The sequence below is a fragment of the Chrysochloris asiatica genome, unplaced genomic scaffold, assembly GCF_000296735.1.
Source record: "Chrysochloris asiatica unplaced genomic scaffold, ChrAsi1.0 scaffold00139, whole genome shotgun sequence".
Classification (NCBI taxonomy): Eukaryota; Metazoa; Chordata; class Mammalia; order Afrosoricida; family Chrysochloridae; genus Chrysochloris; species Chrysochloris asiatica.
This window is the reverse complement of record NW_006408657.1, coordinates 8,556,184-8,564,205: the sequence shown is the minus strand read 5'-3', so window position 1 is coordinate 8,564,205 and position 8,022 is coordinate 8,556,184.

The following is an 8,022-nucleotide window of genomic DNA, read 5'->3' as shown; positions in this document are numbered from 1 at the left end:
CTAAAGTTCTCTCATGTAAACTATCATATAATTCACAATAAAACATTTAAAAAAAGAAATCAAAAGACATAGTGCATTAGACAAATCTGCTGCACAAGACCTCTTTAAATTGTTACAAGAGCAAAAATATCAGTTTAGAACTAATGTGAGCCTGACCATTATATTTTCAGTGGTCTCATATGCATGTCAAAGTTGAACAATGAATAAGGAAGATCATAGAAGAATTGATGCATCTGAGCTATGGTGTTGGAGAAGAATATTCAAAGTCTTCCAGAAGAACAAACAAATCTGTGCTGGTAAGAAGTTCAGCCGGAGTGCTCCTTAGAAACCAGGATGGGAAGGCTCTCTATACTTGAGACATATTACCAGGAAAGACCAATTCCTGGCTTGGTAAAATGGAGGGTCCATGAAAAAAAGACCCCCAATGAGATGTACTGGCACAATGGCATCAGCAATGGACTCAAGTGTAACAAAAATTGTGAGGATGGTACAGGATCGGGCAGTGTTTCTTTCTGTTGTACATAGGGTTTCTATGAGTTGGAACCGTCTTGATGGCAAGTAACAGCAACAGTTACTGCTGTAACAAATTAACAAATGACTCGCTCCCCCTTATCCTTGCCAACACCTCCAGGTGGAACATTCACAGTGCAGGCATTTGACTCTGGGGAACAGGAGCAGTGGTGCTGAATGAAGAAGACTAGCTCCCTGAGGGCCCCACTGGAACCCTGGGGCAAGGAAAGAGTTTGTTTGTTTGGGGCTGGAGCAGGGTAGTTATTGCCATAAAGGTTTTCTGATGCTAGGCCACTCTTTGCTGGTTTGCTGGGAAAACAGCTCTTTCTTGGAATTTTCTTGGTCTGTGCTTGTTGGCAGTGCTAGACTGGAGGCTTCCTCATCACCCTGTCTTGGGATTTCTGGAAGCAATAAAAACAAACAAACAATCAAAAAAAAAAAAAACAAAAAAAAAAAACACAGGAAACTAACCATCTTGCCATTCGTCTAGTTTCCAGGACCATCTTCTTTTTCCCACTGCTCAGATGTGTCTCCCTCTGTTTGATGTGTGAAATTCAGGGTTTGGTTCTAAGAGGGAAGACCAGGCAGGAATAGGGGCTACTCCACCTTGGTTTGAATTTGTTCTGTGCAGACAATTGAGGATCACCATGAAGAACCAGGGGTTGACTTTATTTTGTTAAACCTTTTCAATTTGTCTGGATCAAATGAAATATTTCAGACATGTGTGTGTGTCAGAATTAGATAAATTTTTGTAACCCTCCTTTTCAAGTCCTCAGCATGAATGGGAAGGAAATAAGTATTGGATTCTGTCCCTTCTCTGTTGGCTTTTCTCTCTTTTAATTTGCTCCCTAAATAATAATGCCCACCCAGAGACCATCTTAAGCACATGGATTTGTTACTTCTTTGCCACTTTGTGCATCCAAGGGATACACATGCACACAAATCTTTCTTAAAAGCACAGATAAACATGAGTATAGTGGTCCAAGCCTCACACTTAACAGTTTGTTGCTGTCAATTTCTCCAGGGATTAAAAAAATTATGTTTTTGTTCTTTTCAAACTACAATCCTTTTAATCCACACAATACTTTAAATCTACTAATAATAAACCACTACTGGATGAGAGCTCCTTCTTGTGGCTTTTACTGAGGATTAGTGCTCTGCTCCCACCCTGAATAGTGCAGTCCCTGAGGCCTAAGGGTCCAGCAGCAGATGCTTTCTTGGTCTCTCATTACATTACCCTTCATTATTAACTGAAAAGGAATAAACAGCAGCTCTGAGAACTGGTCTGATGGGCCCCAGGACCCAGAAGTGCCCTCAGCATCTTGGGGGCAGTGTAGAGAGGCAGCAGAGGAAGCTCTGGCCTGCCTCCATATTGCTCACTCACATCTGAGAAGAAAATGACCTGGCTTCTCCCTTTGCTTCCAGATGTGGCCTTTGTTTACACTCTTCCAAATCTAACACACTTTATTTTCTTCACTACTTTACTAACATTGTCACATTCTCAGCCCCAGAAAGCTCCTGGTAATCAATGGTGGTAAATTCATAGGAATAATTCTGAATTCCTGTCCCTTGGAAATGTTCTCCCTGCCTTTCTAAGGATAAATTAGAGGGGTTAGAGTTGCATGACACTGAGAGCCAGAATTGTAGGAGCTGACTTGATAGTATGTTTAAAAGAACTCTAAATCACTTTTCTGATTCACTCTAAGAATTTATCAATAAAAAGTTATAATTGATAGCATTAATTATAAATTTCATAAGAGTGTTACAGTTAGAAGTACCCATTCTACATTAAAGGTAATGGTGGTGATGGTGGTTGTGTGCTGTCGAGTCGGTTCTGACTCATAGTGACCCTGTATAAGGTTTTCCAGGCTGTAAGTTGTTCACAGGAGCAGAAATCCTCATCTTTCTCCTGTGGAGTGACTAGTGTATTCGAACTGCTTATGTTGCAGTTAGCAGCCCAAAGAATAACACACTCTGCCACCAGAGCTCCTTACATTAAATTGAATGTACAATGATAAAAGCATATGTTGTTATTGTTAAGTGCCGTCCAGTCAGTTCTGACCCATAGCAACCTTGTATAGGGTTTCCAAGGAGCAGGTGATGAGCTTGAACCTGACTTTGTGGTTCAAACTGACTTTATAGTCCAGCTAATTAACCCACAGTGCCACACCAGGACTCCAAAAATACATATATAGCAATCCAAATCATCTAGGTTTAATATTAAAATTCAAACACCAATGGCTATTATAATGAGAAGCATGAAATGCTTTCTATTTGTGAAACAATATTTTCATCTTCAAATTGCATTTGGAAATGAAAATAAACACTCTTGCAACTATAACAAAAAAATTCATTAATTAAAGACACAGTTTATTTAGTTGTTAATAGTTTGTCTAGTCATCTGAGTCATATAGCTTCCCAAGCTCTGGAGAACAGTTTTCAGTGACCGTATTTCCATGTTTGAGTCATTTGTGTCAGGGCCATAATAGAAGGCAGAACGAGAAAAGGTCCAGAATAGTTTCTGAGCTGTACAATCTGGTGCTCAGAGAGGTTAAGTGGTTTGTCTATCATCACAAAACGAGTTAACCCTGAACTAAAATTCAGATTTGTTTTCTCTCAAACCAATGCTATTTTCAGTACATCAGGGAATCTTGCACCTTAGTGTGCATCAGAATCACCTGAGGAGCCACTTGATCTCATCAACAATACCTGCCACATCCTTACAAGTACCAGCTTCACTACTGCCAAATAATGATCAAGAGGTTCTAGTGTCCTCATTCAACATCCATCTCTCTGAAACGCCTCACATCTCACACTCAGAGAGTTTGATCTTCCACCATCTACTGAGGCACCAATTCATGAATACACAAAAGGCCTATCCTGTACATTTGGCAGACATCCTGCCCTAACTTCCAGAGGATGCTCTACTTGCTAGAACAAAACCAAAAGGCCTCACAGTTCCAAAAAGGTTGTGATGTGACCCTGACCATTCAATACTTACAACCCAATAATAAGGAAATAACCTGCTCTCCCACCTCTACTTAGTCCTATAAAAGAAGAACTATAAACCTTCATTCTTCTTGGATCAACTATCAACGCTCGTGGAAGCAGCAGTCAAGAGATCAGACGACGTATTGCATTGGGCAAATCTGCTGCACAGGAACTTTTTAAAGTATTGAAGAGCAGAGATATCAGCTTGAGGACTAAGGTGCGCCTGACCCAAGCCATGGTATTTTCAATAACCTCATATGGATGCGAAAGCTGGACAGTGAATAAGGAAGATCGTAGAAGAATTGATGCCTTTGAGTTGTGGTGTTGGAGGAGAATACTGAAAGTGCCATGGACTGCCAAAAGAACCAATAGATCTATTTTGGAAGAAGTGCAACCAGAGTGCTCCTTGGAGGCCAAGATGGCTAGGCTTCGTCTCTCATACTTTGGACATATTGTCCGGAGGGAACAGTCGCTGGAGAAGGATGTCATGCTGGGTAAGGTGGAGGGTCAGAGAAAAAGAGGAAGAACCCCAACAAGATGGATCAGCCAGGTGACATCATTGATGGCGTCAAGTGTGGCGGCGGTAGTGAGGTTGGCCCAGGATCGGACATTGTTTTGTTCTGCTGTGCATGGGATCTCTATGAGTTGGTTCCGACTCGATGGCACCTGACAACAACAACATAAACCTAATATCAGGACTCACATGTGGATGTGACCCACCATACCCACTAGTGAGAGGAAATCACACATAGTCAATAAACACCACCAAAGTCACACATAGACCAGTACCACAAGCCAACAATAAAAATAATACAAAAGGAAGATATTCTAAAAAGAAGAAACAATGCTTCATAGACATCAGAACAAATAAGGACAGAGGAGGGGCTTGATGGCAGATAGAGTAGAGGTGCAGTGAAGATCTCGGTCAGCAGTAACACAGAGTACCAGGCGAAGCAGGTTCAAGGGAGAGCTCCAAAACTCTGAACCACATGTGTAGGAATATTTTTAAAGTTTGAAGTCTTATACCTAGTAGAACCTCTAGCGGAAGTAAGAAATCTCGTACTTTGTATCTGCTGGGCTCAGCAGCCCAGGGCCAACAACTTGGGCAAGACCAAAGAGCAAGACCAAGCAGGGGAGCAAGCAGACTTGTCGCGGACTAATGCCTGCAGGAACTGCGGAGACAAAGGTGAACAATATTCTTTGTTTGGTTTTGTTTTGTTCTGATTTTTCTTTGGTATCTGTTCATTGGCCTTTCGCTGTCTGTGCACCTCCATTCTGGTGACTAGAGGGGTGCCTGAGTGAGTGGACACCCCCGACCCCACCACTGAAGGGTTCTTCTAACAAATGTATGCACAGATCTTCTCAGCAGTCAAAGGTCCAGTCCCCGCTTAAAACCACCAGCAGTGCAAAGTGGACACAACCAGCCCTGAACTGTTTGTTAATAGGGAAAAGGCCAGAACAGGGGGTGTGGAGTGGGAGAGAGTCTAAAAATAAACTGGCCGAACATTAAATCCTAAGATACAGCATAACAACCAACAGTGGCATCTTGAAACTTATCAGGCAACCTTGAAGGCAAAAGGCTGAAAGATGATATTAAAGTAATACTCATATTAGGCTATATATATATTTTTTTCTTCCTTCTCTCTCTCCTCTCTCTTTTCTGTGATTATAGACTACAGTATTCAATCTGATGGTTTTTTTTTTTCTTTTTTGTTGTTGTTATTATTATTTTGTTTTAGTTTTTGTTCCCCCTTTAACCTTTAGAGGGCTCTTTCTCTCCCTATATTACCCAAGAAGACATAACAATTGCTGCCATATAGTCAAGCACCAATCACACCCTATAAAACCCTACAATCCAGGCAAGAACGATTACCAACTGCCATACACCAGGGAGGCAGACAACAGCTGTGAAAGCTACTCTGAGTTAAGCAATAAGAAGAGTTAAAAGGGAAGCCTACCTCCTAATCACATCTACTTGGAGGCAAGCAGAAAGCATAAAAATACCAAAACACACACTCAATTAAGTATTAAGGCCACAGGTAACTACTGAACATGTCCAAGAAGAAAAAAAGATGACCATATCAGTACAAGTCCAGAAACAAGATAAAATGTCTGAGACAAATGACCTAGAGGTAGACCTGAACTACATTCTGGATGGAGGGCAGGCCTTGGAAATATGTAAGAAGGAATTTAGAAAAATGATTATAAAATGTTTCAAAACACTTTACAATGGAGTTGAGAAAAATAAGGAGGAAGTCGGAAAAGTGCTACAGGAACAATCAAATAAGATACATACAGCATTGGAAACCATTCAAACCTACTGAAAGAGGTCTAAACGATTAATAATAGAATGTCAGAAAGAGACAATACACTGAAAGGGCAAAGGAGTAGAATTGAAGAGATGGAAGGCAGACCTAGTGAGCTGGAAGACAAATATCTCAATACCACTAAGATAGAAGAACAAACATAAAAAAGGATACAAAAAATCAGAATAAGGTCTAAGATTCATGTTGGACAACATGAAGAGGAAAAACTTGAGAATTATCAGTATTCTGGAACAGGAAGAATCACAAAAGTCCACAGAGTAGATAGTTGAAGAGTAGATGTTGGAAGAAAATGTCTCTAATACCCTGAAAAGCAAAAAGATAAGCATTTAAGAAGCTCACTGAACCCCAGGAAGGATAGACCTCAAAAGAAAATCACCAAGACATATCATAAGCAACCTCTTTAAAAATCAAAGATAAGGAGACAATCATGAAAGGAGCTAGAGAAAAGAGAAGCGTTGCATACAAAGGCAAGCAAGTCAGATTAAGCTCGGATCTCTCAGCAGAAACCATGCAGGGAAGAAGGCAATGGGTAGACATATATAAAACCCTGAAAGAAAAAAAAACCTGCCAACCCAGAATCCTTTATCCAGCAAAGCTATCAATCAAACATGATGGTGTAATCAAAACATTCCAGGATAAACAGAAGCTAAGGGATTTTGTCAAAGCCAACCCTGCACTACAAAACATCCTAAAGGGAGTTCTGTGAACTGAGAAACAACAAGAACAGAAAACAACCAGAGACTTACATACGTGGAAGCACCTCCCGGAACTCAGTCAACAAATGGAAGAGTTAAGAACAGAACAAAACTTTAAGAACAAACTCGAGGAAATGAGAGTTCAGTCTATGATCAAAACAATTGCAATGTAAAAGAAGGTAAACACATAGGAACAGAGATCCAGATGAAGAGAAGGTCAGGTAGATTATAGACTAAAATAGACTGCATCAAATGGAGGGAAAAGTTAATGGAATATAAGGTAACCTCAAAGAAAATTAACACCTCAAAACATACCAAGAAAATGAAAATTCAAGAAGAAGATGGAAACATTAAAACTATGAGGAAACTCACAAGAAAGAACACAAAAAGCATGAACTTAGCACAGGAAGACACACAGAACAAAGAAATCAGCAGCACCAAAAAAACAAACAAACATAATGGCAACAATTAATCCCATACCTATCAATAATTACACTGAATGTAAACAGATTGAATGAATGCACCAGTTAAGAGACAGAGGGTGGCAGAATGGATAAGAAAACAAGGTCCTTCAATATGCTGTCTGCAAGAGACACAACTTACACAGAAAGACAAACACAGATTAAAAGTCAAAGGATGGAAAAAAATATACCAAGCTAATTACAATAAAAAATGAACAGGAGTGGCAGTACTAATCTGATAAAATAAACTTTAAGGCAAAACCCAGGATAAAATAGATAAAGATGGACATTATCTCATGATTAAAGGGACAATTGAACAAGATGACATAACCATAATAAATATCTATGCTGCCAAAGAAAGAGCTTCAAAACATATAAAGCAAACTCTAATAGATTTGAAGAAAGAAACAGATGACTGCAATAATAGTGGGTGATTTTAACACACCACTTTCAAATGTGGGTAGAACAACCAGAAAGAAACTTGACAAAGACACAAAAGAACTAAATAACACAATCAGCCAACTTGATTTCATAGATGCGTACAGAGCATTCAACCTAACAACAGCACAATACACATTCCTTTCCAGTGCACATGGAACATTCTTCAGAATAGACCATGTGTTAAGCCACAAAATAAACCTCCATAAATTTACAAATATCAAAATACTACAAAGCATCTTCTCAGACCACAATGCTACCAACAATAGGAAGACCAAGGAAATAAAGTTAAATACATGGAAACTGAATAACACCTTGCTGAAAAGCAACTTGGTAGTAGAAGAAATAAAACGTGAGTTCACAAAATTCCTAGAAACAAACGAGAACTAATACACAACTGACAAAAATCTTTGGGACATGGCAAAAGCAGTGCTGAGAGGACAATTTATTGCAATAAATGCACACACCCAAAAAGAAGAAAAAAAACATAATTAACACATTAACACAGCATCTACAACAATTAGAAACAGACCAACAGAGGGAACCTACAGCCACAAAAAGAAAAGAAATAATAAAGATTAGAGCAGAAATAAATGAGAT